The sequence below is a fragment of the Canis lupus genome, chromosome 15 (genome assembly GCF_003254725.2).
Source record: "Canis lupus dingo isolate Sandy chromosome 15, ASM325472v2, whole genome shotgun sequence".
NCBI classification, from domain to species: domain Eukaryota; kingdom Metazoa; phylum Chordata; class Mammalia; order Carnivora; family Canidae; genus Canis; species Canis lupus.
Window position 1 is genome coordinate 55,089,637 of NC_064257.1, and position 17,721 is coordinate 55,107,357.

The following is a 17,721-nucleotide window of genomic DNA, read 5'->3' on the forward strand; positions in this document are numbered from 1 at the left end:
TTTCACCTTCCAAATTCTCCTCCCCACACCTCCCCACACCTCCCATTTTTCCCTAAATATCTACTTTAAATATCACCTGCAGCATTATTTCCTCAGGGAAGCTCTCTATGAATCCACAGATTAGGTTGTTATCTCTCTACCATATACTTTCATAGATCCTGTGTTTATTTTATTTTAAACTTACCAGTTGTAATTTTACATGTTTTCTGTCATATTTTTAGCGCCTACCTTTTTCACTTGCATGCTGGCAAGAAATATATTTTGTTCACCAATGAATTCCCAGCTCACTACCTGACACATGTTAAGCAATCAACAATTTTTTTGAAAAAAATAATAAGCGAATTTATTGTAAATTAAGATTTTTCTTTGGGCTGTAATGTGTTTGGTTTATGAAGTCTCTGCTTCATTAAATATAATTATTCAGGCACAAATTTCATTAGCATTTAAGCCCCAAATCAATTAGTTTTCTGTATTTGAATTTTCTGTATTTGTATTATTCCTAAGTGGTAATTTCTCAGAAATATTAAATAATTTATCAAGACTAACATACTAAGCTCAAGTACAAAAGGATTCAAGTTCTAACAAAAATGTGCCAGAGCATAATAAACAAAATATATTAAAATAAAAATATAACACTGTACAGGGACACTTGGGTGGCTTAGTGGTTGAGCATTTGCCTTTGGCTCAGGGTGTGATCCCTGACCCCGAGGTCCTGGGATTGAGTCCTACATCAAGCTCCCCACAGGAAGCCTGCTTCACCCTCTTCCTATGTCTCTGCCTATTATGTATATATTTCTTATGAATAAATAAATAAAAATTTTAAAGTGTTATGAAATATAACAGTATATATAGCAAAATGCTAAAAGTCCTTATATTTTATAAAATCGTATAGTGAGAATTTAATGCAGATTAATAGTTAAATCATATAAAATCAGCTAATAATAATCTAATAGCGAAAATATTTTCCTTCTCATTATTGAATTATATAGTCCATGAATGACAAAATAACAATTTATTCAAAAGCTTATACAAAAAATTTAAGTCTTGATGATAAAATTTAGCGAGGATGCTAGTCAGTATGTACAGTGAAAGTTCTTCCCAGTGTATGATAATGAATCAAGGTGCATATTGAGTTTAGGGAGTAAGGGTTTCCTCTAACTAGAAGCATCACAGTTAGATTTTAAACTACTTTAGTATTCTATACATTAAAATTTAATAATAACAATAATAATAATACAAAATTATTTTCCTTACCAGTGTAATCATTGGGTGGTTGACAAAAAGGAAATAAAAACCACACTGTAAAAGATCATAATCTCATCTCAAGTCTAAAATGATTTCTACTAAAGAAGATCCATGACTAAGAGTTTACATTTCAAAATTACAAAATGTACAAGGTTTTACAACAAAGGAGTGTCAATAGACACAATAAAGAACAGACTGAAATCCTCCAGAAAGCTTCAGAAAATAGTTGACCATCTGAAAGACATTATACAATGGTATATCCAAAATTATTAAAAGCCTAAAAGAAGGAACATAAAACAAGACAAAATATACTAGAAAAGATAACTTGGAGGAAGAGCAAAAAACCCATTTCTAACATTAAAAAGAAAGTGAAAAGTGAATACAAGAAAAACTGTGGATTGTCTAATAGCACAGAATTAATAAATTCCAAGAAAGAATTGGACAAATTACATGCATCACACGAGACAAATGGATATCTATGAAAAACGAGACTGAGAGACTTGAAAGGTAAAGTAAGAAGGTACTTGTATTACTGCTGTCACTCAAGGAATCAGAACAAATATGAGTGCTATGGAATAAGAAATGTATTATAACTAGACCTTACACAGTTATGAGGGAAGCCAAAAAACATAAAGTCAAATGACCAAAGAAAAAATCACTATTAAGGAACCTCAAAGAGGAGCTGATGAAGAAGAGATGAGAAGATTATTATTGCCTTCAAATTTGGTGGTTGCCTGAAGTTGCTATATGTCAGTAGGATAGTAGTTGATAAGAATAACAGGACACCCAAGTAGAGGAAAGCAAGGAAAAACAGTAACCAAATAGTAATATGTTCAAAGATAACCTGAAATTCATAAAAACTAGCTGGACTCAAAGGTCAAAACCTATATATATAATGTATGTGTATGTGTGAAAAAATATAATGGGAAAAACCTAAGGGAATGCTGCATCAGTTTTGCCATTCAGTTAGAAGAAAATGTATTTGTCTTACTTGGTTTACATTTTTAATATTATTTAAACATACGTGCTGGACATATTTGGAGAATTAAAATTTTAAATTTTATAAATTAAATTTATAAAAAAAACAAAATGCTATTAATCAGTGTTTATGTCTTCATTCCTTCTAGCAATTCTCCTCCAGAGAAAAGACTAGACCTATTCTTTTCTGTTTTTTTTTTTAAAGATTTTATTTACTTATTCATGAGAGACAGAGAGAGAGTGGCAGAGACATACACAGAGGGAGAAGCAGGCTCCATGTAGGGACCTCGATGTGGGACTCGATCCTGGATCATGCCCTGAGCCAAAGGCAGATGCTCAACCGCTGAACCAACCAGGCGTCCCAAGACTAGACCTATTCTGATCCAATGACATGATTGGTCCCTCACTTTAAATAGATGCTGTGATGTGATGCATAGAAGTAATGTGTTCCAATCCCAGAATATGAATTGGGATTGTAGGAAAGGATTTCTTTAGCACATAGTAATGGAAATGAAGTTGGTCTTTTAATAACTGCAGTAGCTGTTGAAATAGAGGAAATACTGAATAGTTTATGTGAAAATAATCCAGGATGCTTATTTTCCTTATTTTTAAAAAATATTTAATTCAATTATGTGTTTCCATGGTAAAGCCATATAATTGGCTAAAAATACACTTAAAAATGATGTCTTGTATTTTTCTAGTGCTAACAGAAAATTATCAGGGAATGAAGACAGTCGTGTCTAAATATGCTAGGTTTATTTCTGAATCTCATTAATGGTGTTTGCTTCTTAAACAAGAACATCACATTGCTGACCCTATCCTAGATAAAGCACAGGTGGTCAACACATAACAGGCACATTAAAAATGTTTGTTTTTTTAATTCCTCATTTTTTCTTACATTTGGTGCAGGTACTATCCTATTTTTCCTTAATGCAATTTAACACTTCCTCAGGTTATATATTTCAATTATTACCTTCATAATCATTAGTTTTTAATCAAATCAACTCATCTTTATTTCAGCTCTAAGCAAGATGTTGGAAGGATATTTGTGGCTATAAAAAAGAATAAATTATGTATGCTTTTTGCACTCAAGGAATTTATAATTCATTGGGGGAAAGAATCATCTAATTATAAAAAATACAAGTTTTTAAGTAAAACTTAAGTTTTTAAGTAAAATAATATTCTATTATATATTAAATGGTATAAGAGATAAATATCCAACTACTTAAATATAGTCTCTAGCAATTAACATTCTTCCAAAGGCCATATTTGTCTATCATTTTACAGCATTATGCAAAATTGAACAGGAAGTAGCAAATATTCTGAATACTTTTTAAAAACAGGCATGTTGGAAATAAAAGGGAAAATATGCAGATTCAAGAGCTGTTTTATATGTAAAATTTTTTTAGGAATATACTGGTCTATGGCAAGCCAGGATTTCCCATCTCAGGCAAAAATAACAAGTTGCTACAACTTCTTCCCCTATCAATAAGTCACTAAGTGCTATAGCACTTGCTAGGTGTCTTTGGAGTTTTGAAGCAATACATTTTAAACTGGAAGAAGATTCTCCAACCTATTGTCAGGGCATTTGAAGTGTTGTCAGTTTTGAGGCCAAGGGCAAGACAAGACTGTGTAGCAGGTCCTAGGCTATAGAGATATCTACCCAGCCATCCAAGTCATATGACCCAGCAGATCTGATGATGTTAGATGTATCTCTGGTGGATAAGGGTGTTGTGTGGAATCTCTGGAAATTACCAAGTATTATTGCAGAGCCCTAGGGCTGTGGCGAAGGTCATCATTCTGTGACAGGAGGCCGGCATGCTAATGTCCCTTATCATGAGAGAAAAGATAATTCTGTGACTAGTACTGCTCATTCTGAGTCAGTTATTGTCAGATTCACCAAGTCATGTAGTTGAGTGGTGCTATCCATCCATGATACAATGAAAATAGTATGTTCAGGATCACACCTGGGGTCTAAGATATAAGAAAGGTTAAAGGGCACAAGTAAGTTAGGTGATCAAGTTCTCACATCACTTGTCTTTCTTACACTGAAGCAAGCCACTCAGCTCATACTCCTGATCTCTTGGGAGAGCCATTCCTACCATTCTCTTATAGAAGACAGAAAACTTCATTTGAAGATGTATTTACAGCTTCAGGATGTAGAGGTAAATTACAAATGGATTTCTTTTATAGGACAGTGCTACTTAAAAAAAAAAAAAAAAAAAAGGACAGTGCTACTTATGCGTGGTCCAAAAGAGTAACAACAGTGAGAAGTCCTATCATTGGGAAAGCTCCAGGGAGCACATTTGATTGGCTGATTTGTTTGGAGAGAGAAGTATCTTAAGACTTGCATACACACAGAATTCTATAGACAATGGTAAATGGCTTCAGAGGTAAATATTAGAAGATCAGGAATAAAAAAAAATCTGGGCAAGAGACATATGGATGAACCTATGGAAGATGAAGTATGAAGATTTATATGTCTGATATTGGCCTAGCCATAGAGCATCCAACACAGGGGAAACACATTAGCCAAGTAGATGGGATGACTTAGCCTAAGGTCATCAGTAGCCTATGTCCTCAACAATTCCACTGCATGAGAGAAAGGAACATAAACAGAATGGCCATGGTGGCAGGGATGGTGGTTAAACATGGGATTAACAACATGGGCTCCATCTCACTAGAGTCAATTTAGTGATACTACTGTCAGTGTCATATTGTCACTACCAAATGCCTAACTTGCTAGCCTCAGAGACTGACACTGAACTCTCAATATGGCAAAATCTCTCAGGCCAGTCACTTAGTAGCAAGTGGATTATGTTGAACTTCTACCACGATGGAAGAGACAGTGATTCATCTTCTAGAATTAATACCTACTAATTTAGATTTCTCTTTTCTGGCTTCAGGAATACTGCTAGCTCCAGCATCAGAGAATTCTTTATCTATGCATATGTTACTTAGACTGAGGGAATCATTTTATGGAAAAGCAAGAATTACTTGGGTTCTACATTGTACAATATAGTGCATTACCTAGAAAGAGTCAGTCAGCTATAACTCGGTTGATCATTTTAGAGTTCTTTTGCTAGGAGAGCAGAAAGAAGAAGAAAACAGAGTTATTACATAGAAGGTAGATAATTAACCCTTATTATGATAAGGAGCTAGGAATTCTGCTACAGAATGAGATAGGAAATAGTAGGTCTAGAATTCACTAAGACATTTTTGATACTCCCATGCCCCATCCTAATAGTAAGTGATGAATTGCAAGTAAATGCAAGATTCCCAATGCCCCAAAACACTTGTGCTGAGGTATGGGTCAACCAAATAGGCAAACATCAGCCCAGTTGATGTGATGTCCAAATGTGAAGAAAATACAGAATGAGAGGTAGTGGAAGAGGAAGTTGGCTATCACAGCAAGGACAATAGCTTGTTCCAATAATAAGCATTAAGTATGAAATTCTTGCCAAGGGACTTATGCATATTGTGAGTGGATCCAAGTGAGGCAGGAATGGACCATATGAATATTACTTTTGTACTGACATATATTCTCTGACTACAACCATGGCTATGGTGAACAATTCCAAGCAGGCTTTAATCTACTTCACACTCGTGGTGACTAAAGTCAAGTATGTACCATACGTACAGGACTATGTATATGTATGTTAGGACTTTTCTGTTGCAGAGGCATGGGACACCTGAAAAAGACACTTGACATTCATATACAAATGTCACATGGGTGTGGTGTATCTATACTCTAAGGACCAAATCTCTAAGGACCAAATCTCAAGGCATGGAGCTGATAGAAAAATCCTCTATTTCATTCCTCAGGCAGACAATTACATAGCTCCTCAGAAGGACCTGGTGGAGTCAGGCGTCCAAAGCCCACAATGATCAACATTCAATAATTGACTTTTATTTTTGTTTTCTCTCTTTCTCGTTTCATTCTCCTCATTCTTTATTCTTGCTTTCGAAGTTTGGTTCCTTCATAAACTTTGTGCATACAATGTCATCTGATTGTTATAAGGATTACGTGAGGTGTCAATTGTAAACTACTTAGAACAGTGCCCGGCACACAATAAGTATTTTATATGTTGTTACCAATTAAAAAACAAATGATAATAAAGTTTTAAAAGATTAAACAGGATGGTCTCAGATATATAGATAGAGATATATATGAGAGAATATAAATTAGAAATTATTTTTTCCGGAATATATACCTTTCTTATTTGTACTACCTTCAACTCCCAAACTTTTCTCATTTCTATGCCATTAGAATTAATTTGCTTTTGACTCTATTCACATAATGAACTTCTGATGCTAATGTAAAACATGAGACCCTAGATCACTCAACATAGTGAAAACTCTCCACTTAGAATAATAATAGAATGCCCAAGATAACAAATTAAAGATACTGCTGATAACAAAATCTGAGCAGTATTTGCAAACTACATCGATATCAAGGCAAAGACTTTAAACGTATGGTTTCCAGATTATCATTACAAGTAGATGGATAGATAGATGGATAATAGATAGAAGAAGGTGATAGATGTAGATGATAGATTGATAAATAGATGATGATAGATAGATAGATAGATAGATAGATAGATGATACCTATCTCTTGAAGCTGTGCAGAAAGTGGAGAAAAGAAGGAGATATAGGCATAGTATCTTATGAATCCTAATTCTAAAGGTCCATTTCCTTAAGGGAGTAAAAAGGGAGGAGCACATCTGTGACGTTTCCTTAGGCCACTGACAAATATCCTGCATCCATCTTCCTCTTGCAGAAAAATAGTTGATTCACATGAATATATGTCCATTCGAATAGCCTCTAGCCTTGCACAAGAAAAATAGTCCAAAGAACTATTGAATTATCCTTTCTTAATGTGCCATTTCTTCAAATATACTACAAAATTATTCTCGTAAGTCCTCTTTTCCTCGAAAGTATAATGAAATACATTTTTTCATTGTATAGAAAAATATTTCCATGATTAATTATATAAATAGGATATATATATGTATATATAAATATAATACTTAGAGTAAAAGAAAGGTTAGTAAAGGTTTCATGTCTGCATGTAAGAAATTGGCTGAAAAGCAGAGTGAAATCTGGAAAATGACAGAAAAATCTTCCAAAGCATTTTTCTTCGGTAGTTTGGATACTTAAAAGTATTGTTAAAATGTTTCCTTTTTCAATCTTCTTCCTGTCATAAATATTATTATCTACCATGGAGACAGCCTTTATATTCAGCTATCACCCACAGACATGAACAGCACTCCATGTATGCATTATAGTATGTTAAAAAAAAAATCTAAGGTTGAAATACTTCACACGATGAAGTGTTGCTACAGGGATTTTATCATTAAGTGGATTTGGTAAAGAGTATTAAAGGATTCATCTAAGTACAAAAAAATCACTTGAGAATCATCCTTGCTTCTTGACTGTCCTCTGGGTAAAATACTGGTCCTCCCCAATCATATTTTTGGAGAGTAAAGTGTTATTCTTAACTACATAGTTATTCTTCAGAGAACAATGTTAAACACATCTGCTCTGGATCTATTATCCAGCCCCTCCTTTCATCACATCAATCTATTGTTATGCAGAGAAGGGCGAGAATGTATAATAGATGAGAAGTGTATTGTTTTATAGCACTTGTCAATCTGACACTTAAAAAATACCTGCATGGAGGTTTGGTTTCAAAGAAATGACTTTCTCTTATGGAACCAACATTTCTTAGTAAATCAAAAGAAGATATAGATTGCAAAGAATGCAGTCAAGGTATCTAATCATGTCTGAAGGGTAAATACAAGCACTATACCTAGGTGCCATTCCATGCTGGGATATTGACAATTTGCTTTTACCATTTACTTTAAATATTAGAGAGCTTGGCTCATTTGACCTTAAATGATACTGTAAACCAAATATGAAGTGGAATAGTTTCGAAATGCCAAAAGATCCCCCTTTCTAAACTGTCCGTGTTGTTTTTACATATTTAACCCAGATTATTTTGTTTCCATATAAATCAGATTAATAAATATAAGAAAATGCTCAATTTACTGACAAGCTTAGTTTCTCTTCTGAGATGAGGTCCTAATAATTCATCTTTCCCAATTGTAAAGGAGAACATATTCTTCTCATTTCCTTATCTTTGCATTCAGTTTTCACCTAGTTTATATCTCATGATACCAAAGTGTATTCTTTACCAGATGCCCACCAATACCAGAACTACATCCTTTGTGGAATATACTACCAAGGTGCTTAGAAAGGGAGTATGAAATGATTGAATACATCAACAAAAAACTTACAGGCACAATGCTAACTTTTCTTGTTTTTATAACTAGATATGTCTCTGTGGGGTCAGGGGAAGCTACGGAATTCCATCAGAGAAGTTATAAGAGGAATACAAATTTCATTCCTGTCATCACTGAGTTTAAAAACAAAAGGATAGGAAATATACTGAAGAGTAAGAAAGTTGGTGGAAGAAACTCAAGTCATAGAATTATTGCCCCCAATGCCTAATAAAATGAATATGAAGCCACAAATCTTATAAAAGAGAGGAATTCACAGTAGTAACCCAGAAGGAACTGATGCCACCTCATTCCAAAAAGACATAAAGATTCTGGTACCTTGACTCAGACTCCATACCATGTTCAAAACACACACACACACACACACACACACACACACAACGACTCTCAAAATTAATACCAAGAAAGAATATGACTGACTGGGGGGCACAATTGTGAGAATTCTCATTATTACAGTTGACATTGGAAAGAAGTGAACGAAGATTTGCATGAGACATAGGATTTCTGCAGAAGTAAGAAAAGTGTAAAATTTTGACATTTTCCAGTGTTCCTTGCAGAAATGTGGTAATGGTAAGAAACCCAAAGTTATGAAAATAGATATCTTAAATCTTGTTAGAGAATATTTGCCAGGATCTTAGAAGAAAAGAAGACCAAACTGAAATTCTTCCATGTGCTCAAACTACAAATGCAGAATAAAATTCCCTTCTAATGGGAGCTTAGAGGGAAGACAAACAGTCCTGGGTAAGTAGGGAGTTACTGATGTAAGAAAAATTGCTTTAAAGATAGAGAAAGTGGGAGAGCTGACCACATTGAATTTGAGCAAATGACGAGTGGTACAGCATGGCAATCTGGTATCTGCCAAGAAAACCATAACTAATAAGAAAAAAATGGGAAAATTGGTGGTAAAGAGAGAGAAATAAAAGAAAAAGAAAGAAAGAAGAAAGAAAGAAAGAGAAAGAAAGAAAGAAAGAAAGAAAGAAAGAAAGAAGAAAGAAAGAAAGAAAGAAAGAAAGAAAGAAAGAAAGAAAGAAAGAAAGAAATGTAGTAAACCAAAAGAAGGAAACAAAATAAGGAGTTCATTTTAAAAGAAAACATAATGAAATGATCAACGGAAAATGTAGATAAGAAAAATAGAACACAAATTTAAAAATCAAAGACCACAATAATAAGATTAAAATAGTTATCTGAAAAGGAAGAGCTGAGGAAGTCAAGAATCAAAATAACCAATTGAGAGAACTACATTACAGATCATCTCATAACAGAACAAACACAGATGAAAATCTGGTCATTGGCCCAAAGGAACTTACAGTCATCAGTGGGAACACAAAAGAGAAAGACAAAGACTACAGAAATCAGAGTCCATAGCTTTGATTTGACTTAACAAGAATTCCCATGCCTTTAAGAAAAAGGTAAGAAACTTTGAAAACCTTTGAAAACCCCAAATATGCTCAGATTTCAGAAAAATGCATGTCCATTTCCAAAACACAAAGCTCTGTTAACCTCTTTATCTCATTGTGTCTTTGTCATAGTCATGAGGTTAGAAGGTCTAACTTCTTTCCATTTAACAGATAACTAAACTGAGATGCAGAGAAATTGGGCTTGGCCAAGAGCAAATGTCAAGGAAGTTAAAGCGAAAGTTATTAATTTAGATGTTCTTGACTTAGAGCTGATGCTCTCTCTTTTGTTTCAGAAATGGCCAGTTAAGGTATATAGTAGTGGTGCAGGAAATACTAACTGTGAAACTGTGAGGGCAGGATTATAGTACAGGCATTTATCTATCATTTAAAAATGTCTTATATCTTTCTTTGAATTGTAAGCAACATCAGATATTATTTCAAATGATATCTCCAGAGAATAACTGAAAATAACTCAAATTGGATGAAATACAGCAGCAGATTCCTATAGGGACCAATTACAAATAAACAGCCTCATTAAAGCTGTAAATGCTTATAAAGTACATCAGAGCAGGAACATCCAACAGTGAAGCACAGGTGTACACAGTTACTACCAATATTTAGCATAATTTAAATTTGGAACATAATTTAAAGTAATTTAAGGGAAAGTGCAGGCATATGAGGATCTCCCAACCAAATGATGATGGAAGAAACTGCAGTACAAGATTGAAATGTCTACTTTGTTTTGTATTGTGTTTGTCCAATTTACCCTCTCTGTCCCCCTATTTCTCCCTTCATTAGAAACTATCTAGTGCTTTCTATAATTCATTGATGTGCCTCACATTGACCTTTCTCCTTTGAAAATTATTCCACATCTGTTCATACATTCTCCTCATTTAGACAAGTCATTACATTCTTTCTTCCTTCTAGAGTTTTAGAACTAAGTTTCATTAACATGACCAGGAGGATATTTATCAATATATATCTTAAAGTACAAATGCTTTTCATAAAATGAATTACATAAAGAGAGAAAAATTAGAGGAATAGTTATTTGAAGATGATAGGACAGAAAAAGTATAATTATAAAGAAATGCTTGGAATTATAATTTCCATTTTTGCTTTCTAATACCAGAAAACTGAATTTAACATGATAGGTTCATTTTTTACCACACTCAATATGTTCCATCAATACAAGTCAATGAATTTTGTATTGAGACTAAAATGGAATTAACTACAAGAATTCCTGTTAATGCCTTCAAATCAGTAGTAGGAAGCTCTATAAATAGAATGATATCGAGGCACAAGTTAGTTTATTCTCAAGTTAACAATTTACCAACTGTGATTTTTACATATACATTAGAGAAAAAAGTTATCTTAGAATAAATTATTTGAGGGATCCCTGGGTGGCGCAGCGGTTTGGCGCCTGCCTTTGGCCCAGGGCGCGATCCTGGAGACCCGGGATCGAATCCCACATCGGGCTCCCGGTGCATGGAGCCTGCTTCTCCCTCTGCCTGTGTCTCTGCCTCTCTCTCTCTCTCTGTGACTATCATGAATAAATAAATAAAATCTTAAAAAAAAAAAAAAAAGAATAAATTATTTGAAAATCACTTTGCCTAGAACCCAGTTAAATTTGACTGTTAAATTGTTGAAAACTGAAAATGTAAGTAGTCCATCTGTTTGACCTTAGTCAAAATATTAACACTCTTGGCTAGTTTTCTCATCTATAGAATCAATATTGGATAGAATAAACTAGGTGCTTTTAACTTGGGAACAAAAATCTTTTGTTAATAAAATATATTTTGGCCTCTGTCTTGAAGACGTTTCTGAATGTCCCAGAATTTTTTTTGTAAAAATGACGTATAATTTCCTGTGTGCCTTGTTTTGGAGAGAAGATCAATACATTTCATCAGATTCTATGCAAGGTGGACTGCATGTTTCTTTGTATCTCTAATATTCTATTGATGCTATGATGCTCTATCTGTGGTTCACTGAGTGGGGAGAACAATCTGTGAAGGTTGTTGAAAATATGGATCATTGGAACACACCAAAAAAGTTTTTGATTCAGGAGTCCTGGGGTCAAGCTGACATGAGAAGCACTGCCACAAGACCCGTTGCAATTATAGATGTGATAACCAAAATGCAGTTTAAAGTATTTTAAAATGATAAAACAATATTCTCTTATAGTCTGTGCTGATTAGCATAAGAGAAGCCAAGCTCCTTAATGTTTCTTTATTGATATTTTAATTTTTATTAAGGTGGCTCTCCTGTCTATACTTTCACAAGCAGGGGAAATATTGGAAATGAAATCTCACTGGATAGCTTTAAGTCTATGTAGAATGTTTTATGAAAGGTTTAGATACATAGGAAAACAAAACTATGAGCTAAAATAACATTTGAGTTTTATATACTACTACACTATGGATTTATAATGTAGTTGTGTTAGCTTTGTGGTTTTTTTGTTTGTTGTTTGTGTTTGTGGCTGTGTTTTTTATTTTGAATTGGAAAGATCTACTTTTCTTCCTATAGAGTGCCCATTTCTTTTTTGGCATTGCTTATAATTCTTCAAGGGTTTATACATTAAAGGAACTCTAAAAACAATCATGTTCCTATGGAATCAAAGCCATTACTTTTAAATTTCTTTATTCCATTGCTTATCACTTCCACAAAGTTATCTCCTTTGTGGAAGGAGACTTCCATTGAAGTCTCCTGGAGAGTTTTCAGGGGGCATGAGACTACACTAGTTATATTTCTAATTATTACTGATAAGAAATGGAAATATCTGCTTTGTCCAGATGAGGTCATTAGCTAAAAGCTAAGGAAATGACTGCAGTACATTAAAACATTCATCTAATTCACTTTTTAAGCAGTCTTGTCAGGCTGAAAAACGAGGAATTTAACAAACCGTAAATGTTCTCATAAAGCCCTTTATATTAAGTTGTAGCAAATTAAGATTTTTTTCTTTAAAAAATAAAATAAATAAACTGATGGCCTCTAAGCATAGTTTTTGGAAGTAATCATCAAATAAACATCAAAGAACAAATTCAGACTTAGTAGAGATGTTATTCAAAAGGATGGTTGTAAAGTAAGGAAAGGCACTATTAAAATAGAAAGTGCTCACCATAGATAGCAAACATCTGAGGGTAAGTCAAAAAGGGCATTTCCCTTACAGTGAAAAAAGGCTAGAAAAAAACAAAGCGTGGGCAAGTTGGATGAAAGACTTGTATGATAAGACGGAGTAAAGAATGCTTTACCCAGGGGGAACCTGGCTAGCTCAGTCAGCATGTGACTCTTGATCAGTTGTAAGTTCTAGACCCATGTTGAATGTGGAGATTACTTAAAAAAAATAAAATATTTTAAAAAATGAATGTTTTACCCTGAGGTCAGCCTAGACTATGGTGGGCTCTGAAGAAGGGCTGTGTGGTGGCTCAGGCTGAGGGTGGCCCAAAAGCTTGGGACCTGGGGCATGGAGAGAAGGTTGACCAAAGTTTGGTTAATAAGCACTTGGTTCCAAAGGATCAGTGGGGATAGCAGTTTATTTAATCATTTATGAGGCAAAGAATAAGAATTTGGAGACTCTGTGTCTGGCCATATCATACATAAACAAGAGACTATTAATTGAATTCACAGAAAGAACTTTTCCCTATAAAATGAGTTGACATTGCTCATTATGTCCTAAGCACTATGCCATTTGCCAGGTTGCTGGGCATGAAGGCATCATTCATATATAATTTTGTTTTTAAAGTATTTTTATTTATTTTTAATTCAAGTGCAGTTAACATAATGTTATATTAGTTTCAGATGTACTAGTGATTCAAGTCTATACGTTACTCAGTGCTTATCACGGTAAGTGTACTCTTAATCCCTTTCACCTATTTCACCCTTCCTCCCCTCTAGTAACCATCAATTTATTCTCTATATTTAAGAGCCTGTTTTTGTGTGTGTGTGTGTGTGTGTGTGTGTCTTTTTTTAAAACTTTTTCATTTGCTTTGTTTCTTAAATTCCTCATTTAAGTGAAATCATATGGTATTTTGTCTTTCTCTGACTGGTTTGTTTTACTTAGCATTATACCCTCTAGATCTATCCATGTTGTTGTAAATGACAAGATCTCATTCTTTCGTATGGCTGAGTAGTATTCCATTGCATATACATCTCACACCTTCTTCATCCATTCATCTATTGATGGATACTAGGATTGCTTCTATATTGTGACTACTGTAAATAATGCTGCAATAAACATAGGGATGCATGTGCCTTTTTAAATTAGTGTTTTATTTTCTTTGCATAAATACCCAGTGGTGAAATTACTGGATCATATGGTAGTTTCATTTTAATATTTTGAGGAACCTCCATACTGTTTTCCACAGTGACTGTACCAGCTTATATTCGTATCAATAGTGCATAAGAGTCCCTTTTTCTCTACATCCTCCACAATACCTATTGTTTCTTGTGTTTTTTAGTTTAGCCATTCTGACAGATGTACAGTGATATCTCATTGTAGTGAATTTGCATTTCCCTGCTAATGAGTGCTGTTCAACATCTTTTTACCTGTCTATTGTCCATCTGTATGTCTTCTTGGGGAAAAAATGTCTATCCATGTCTTCTGCCAATTTTAATTGGATTATTTGGGATCTTTTGGTGTTTAGTTGTATAAGTTCTTTATATATTTTGGATATTAACCTCTTAACAAATATGTCATTTCCAAATGGCTTCTCCTATTTGGGGGTTTGTCTTTAGTTTTATTGATGGTTTCTTTCACTGTGTAAAAGCTTTTATTTTGGTGTAGTCCTAATAGTTTAATTTTGGTTTTGCTTTCCTTGCCAAAGGAAACATATCTAGAAAAGTATTCCTATAGCTAATGTCAAAGAGATTACACCCTATGTTTACTTTTAGGGGTTTTATGGTTTCAAGTCTCATTTGGATCTTTCCATCCATTTTGAGTTTATTTTTGTGTATAGTATAATAAAGTGATTCAGTTGTATTCTTTTGCATGTAGCTGTCCAGTTTTTCTAACACCATTTGTCGAAGAGACTATCTTTTTTCCATTGTATATTCTTGCCTACTTTGTCATAGATTAATTGACCATATAATCATGGATCATTCATATTTAATTTTAAACCTTCAGGGGTAACAACTCCTAGGCTATTTTAAAGTTTATATATGACCTAATGCTCCTAAATCAAATTTGGGATCATTAGAAAATCAAATCTTAAACATTTCTATTTAATAAACATTCTAAATTCAATAATCATCTTAAACATATCTCTGTACATCCTCCTACCCCTTTTCCTTATCATCATCACCACCTTTTAAAACATAAAGTATGGAAGCTTTAGAATAACTGGACTGTTTCCATAAGCTATATACCATATGCCTATACTCTTATCTGGCTGTTTCTCTCTACTCACTTCAGAGGAAATCTGTTGATCTACAAGCTATAGATGGACACTCCTCCTCCACTGGTGGAAATGGAATTCCCCTATTAAACTTCATAAAGGGTCATACAGTTTTATAAGAAAAGCAAAGGGAAGACAGATTTATGCAAGCTTCTTGGAAGAGATGGAATACAGCTCTTCCTATACTAAGATGAAGTGGACCTTTGCCTCAGGCCTGGTGCTTTTAGTGTTCAGCAATTCTTATGATTAGAGAAAAGTATGTATTTCAACAGCTAGTTCTAAAAAGCAAGAGACATAAAACAATGAAATCTACTTCCATGGGCACCAGACAGAACTGTTGTTTTCATTGTCACTATATAATCACACATTTTTAAAATATTCTCTGTAATTAGTCCTTACATTTTAAGCTGCCCTTTTGTGATTAATTTTCCTAATCCAATGTGTTCCTGCTGTCCACTTAAACCTGATTTCACCTCATAAAAATATTGATTAATGTGGAAAAATATCTAGATTTCAATGCTACATACCTGAGAAGCATACCCCTAGAATATGACGAGGTATTATGTTAAAATGAAAAGGTGTAATAATGTTACATATAATGCCACACCTTAAAGAAGGTACCTTTGACTAGGATGATGAAACAGTATAAGTAGATGTTAATATTTGATTATAAGCTAAGAGGAAGTCTTGAATATCATGCTGGCTCATGAATTTTAAGATTTATAGCTCTAAAATATAAATTATGGTTTATAGAATTTTCAAGATTTATATCTCTAAAATATACATAAATAACTCATAGAACTATGGGTCAAAATATAAGCAAATATGGTTATTGATCTAACTATTTTAAGCTGCATACACTAGCAAAAAATGATGTAAACATGTTCATACCAAACAGGAAGACAACAGTCAAATGCACAGACTTTGACTAAGTCACCTCAGTTTAACTTCCAGCTGAACCATTAATCTTGGGCAAGCTACCTTGGTTGAGCTACTCCTTACCTCAGTTCCTCAACTGTATTGTGAATATTAAAACAGCACTAAATTCAAAGTCTGTTCTAACTATAAAAAGAATTAATTGATTATTATAAAGATTTTAGAAAAATCCCTGACATATGTTCAACACTCAGTAAATGTTAGCTATTATTAGGCCACAGAACTTTTAGTGAAGACTCATTTTTCAATGTACTCTAAATGAATGTTTCTTTATTACATAGTATTACTATGATGATTATTGCGAACTGATTGCAAGATAAGCATCATACACTCCAACAAACGCACACACTCACATACACATACATAAAATCTTATTTGATTTTTTTCATCATTTAAGGGTTTATAAGTATTACTGTAATGCCCATAATACCAAATAGGAATTGAGACATAGAGTTGCAAAGTAACTTCTTCAAGATCACAGACTTTTTAAATAATGAAAAAAACAACCAAACCATACCAAAACAAAACAAAATAACATACACTACTTTAGTAGCAAAAAAATCTAGATTCTTAATCACGATATATAATTTACTAGCTGTATTGGCTATAGAAAGCTAACTGTCTGGCTTATTTCCTCACCTGTAAAATGGGAGTAACATTCTGTGCCCCTGCCTGCTTCTCGAGTTAGTGGAATCTAATGATGTAATAATGATGAAAACATTCCATCAAATGGAACAGGAATAACTGAAGATTCCTCAGCTTGTGGTATATGGGTCTCTTTAAGAGTGCTTCAGATTGCAGTGTTCTCAGCTACCTCCTCAAAGAGCATGGAGCTTGGTTTTCCTTTGATGAACAGGCCGGCTATTCCCCATAGCAGTGTCTGAAGGAAAGGAAAGTCTTTAACATCTATAATCAGAGCTGGTGTCTGAATGTGAATGGACTTTTCTTTTCTGTCTGTGGTTGCTGGGTTGCCAGGAGATGTCGCTGCCTGGGGTTATTACATGTACACATATAGATCTCATTTGAAATGCTAAATTTCATAAATTTCTCCCTCTCTGCCCTAAAGATAAATGTGTTTTGCTCCTCAAAACTATCTTAGAGTTACCAAAATGAAGCTGCAGAGATCCTAATGACCCAATTCATCTTATGTAACACAACCATCTCCTCCAAGTAAAGATTCTCAAAAGCATTTTGGTAATTGAGGATTTGAAAGACATAGATTCAAAGACTATGGCTAAATTCTACCTCATGTTCGTATACCAGAAACAATCAAGTCTCTACAACATAGGCCTTTTTACTCATCCTTCCCTCATCTGCCCAAACTTCGACTTGTCTTCTAGTGTTTTTACAAAACAGGAGTCCCATCATCTGTCTTTGGGTTCTTTAAAGGACCCATGGTTTTTCAAACAAGCCTGAATCTACCCCCAAGCTTTGGTTCTGACAATAATATATATTTAAATTTGGTAAAATGT

At 33.9% G+C, this 17,721-nt stretch overlaps 1 long non-coding RNA gene across 1 annotated transcript in view; it reads right to left on the reverse strand.

Annotated features, from left to right (window-relative positions):
* Positions 1-17,102, reverse strand: part of LOC112654680 (uncharacterized) — a 33,437-nt gene extending 16,335 nt beyond the window's left edge. Inside the window, exon 1 of the long non-coding RNA XR_003133234.3 lies at positions 16,889-17,102. This is a non-coding gene — a long non-coding RNA (uncharacterized LOC112654680). The remainder of the gene's footprint in view (positions 1-16,888) is intronic.
* Between the last annotated feature and the right edge of the window lie 619 nt (positions 17,103-17,721).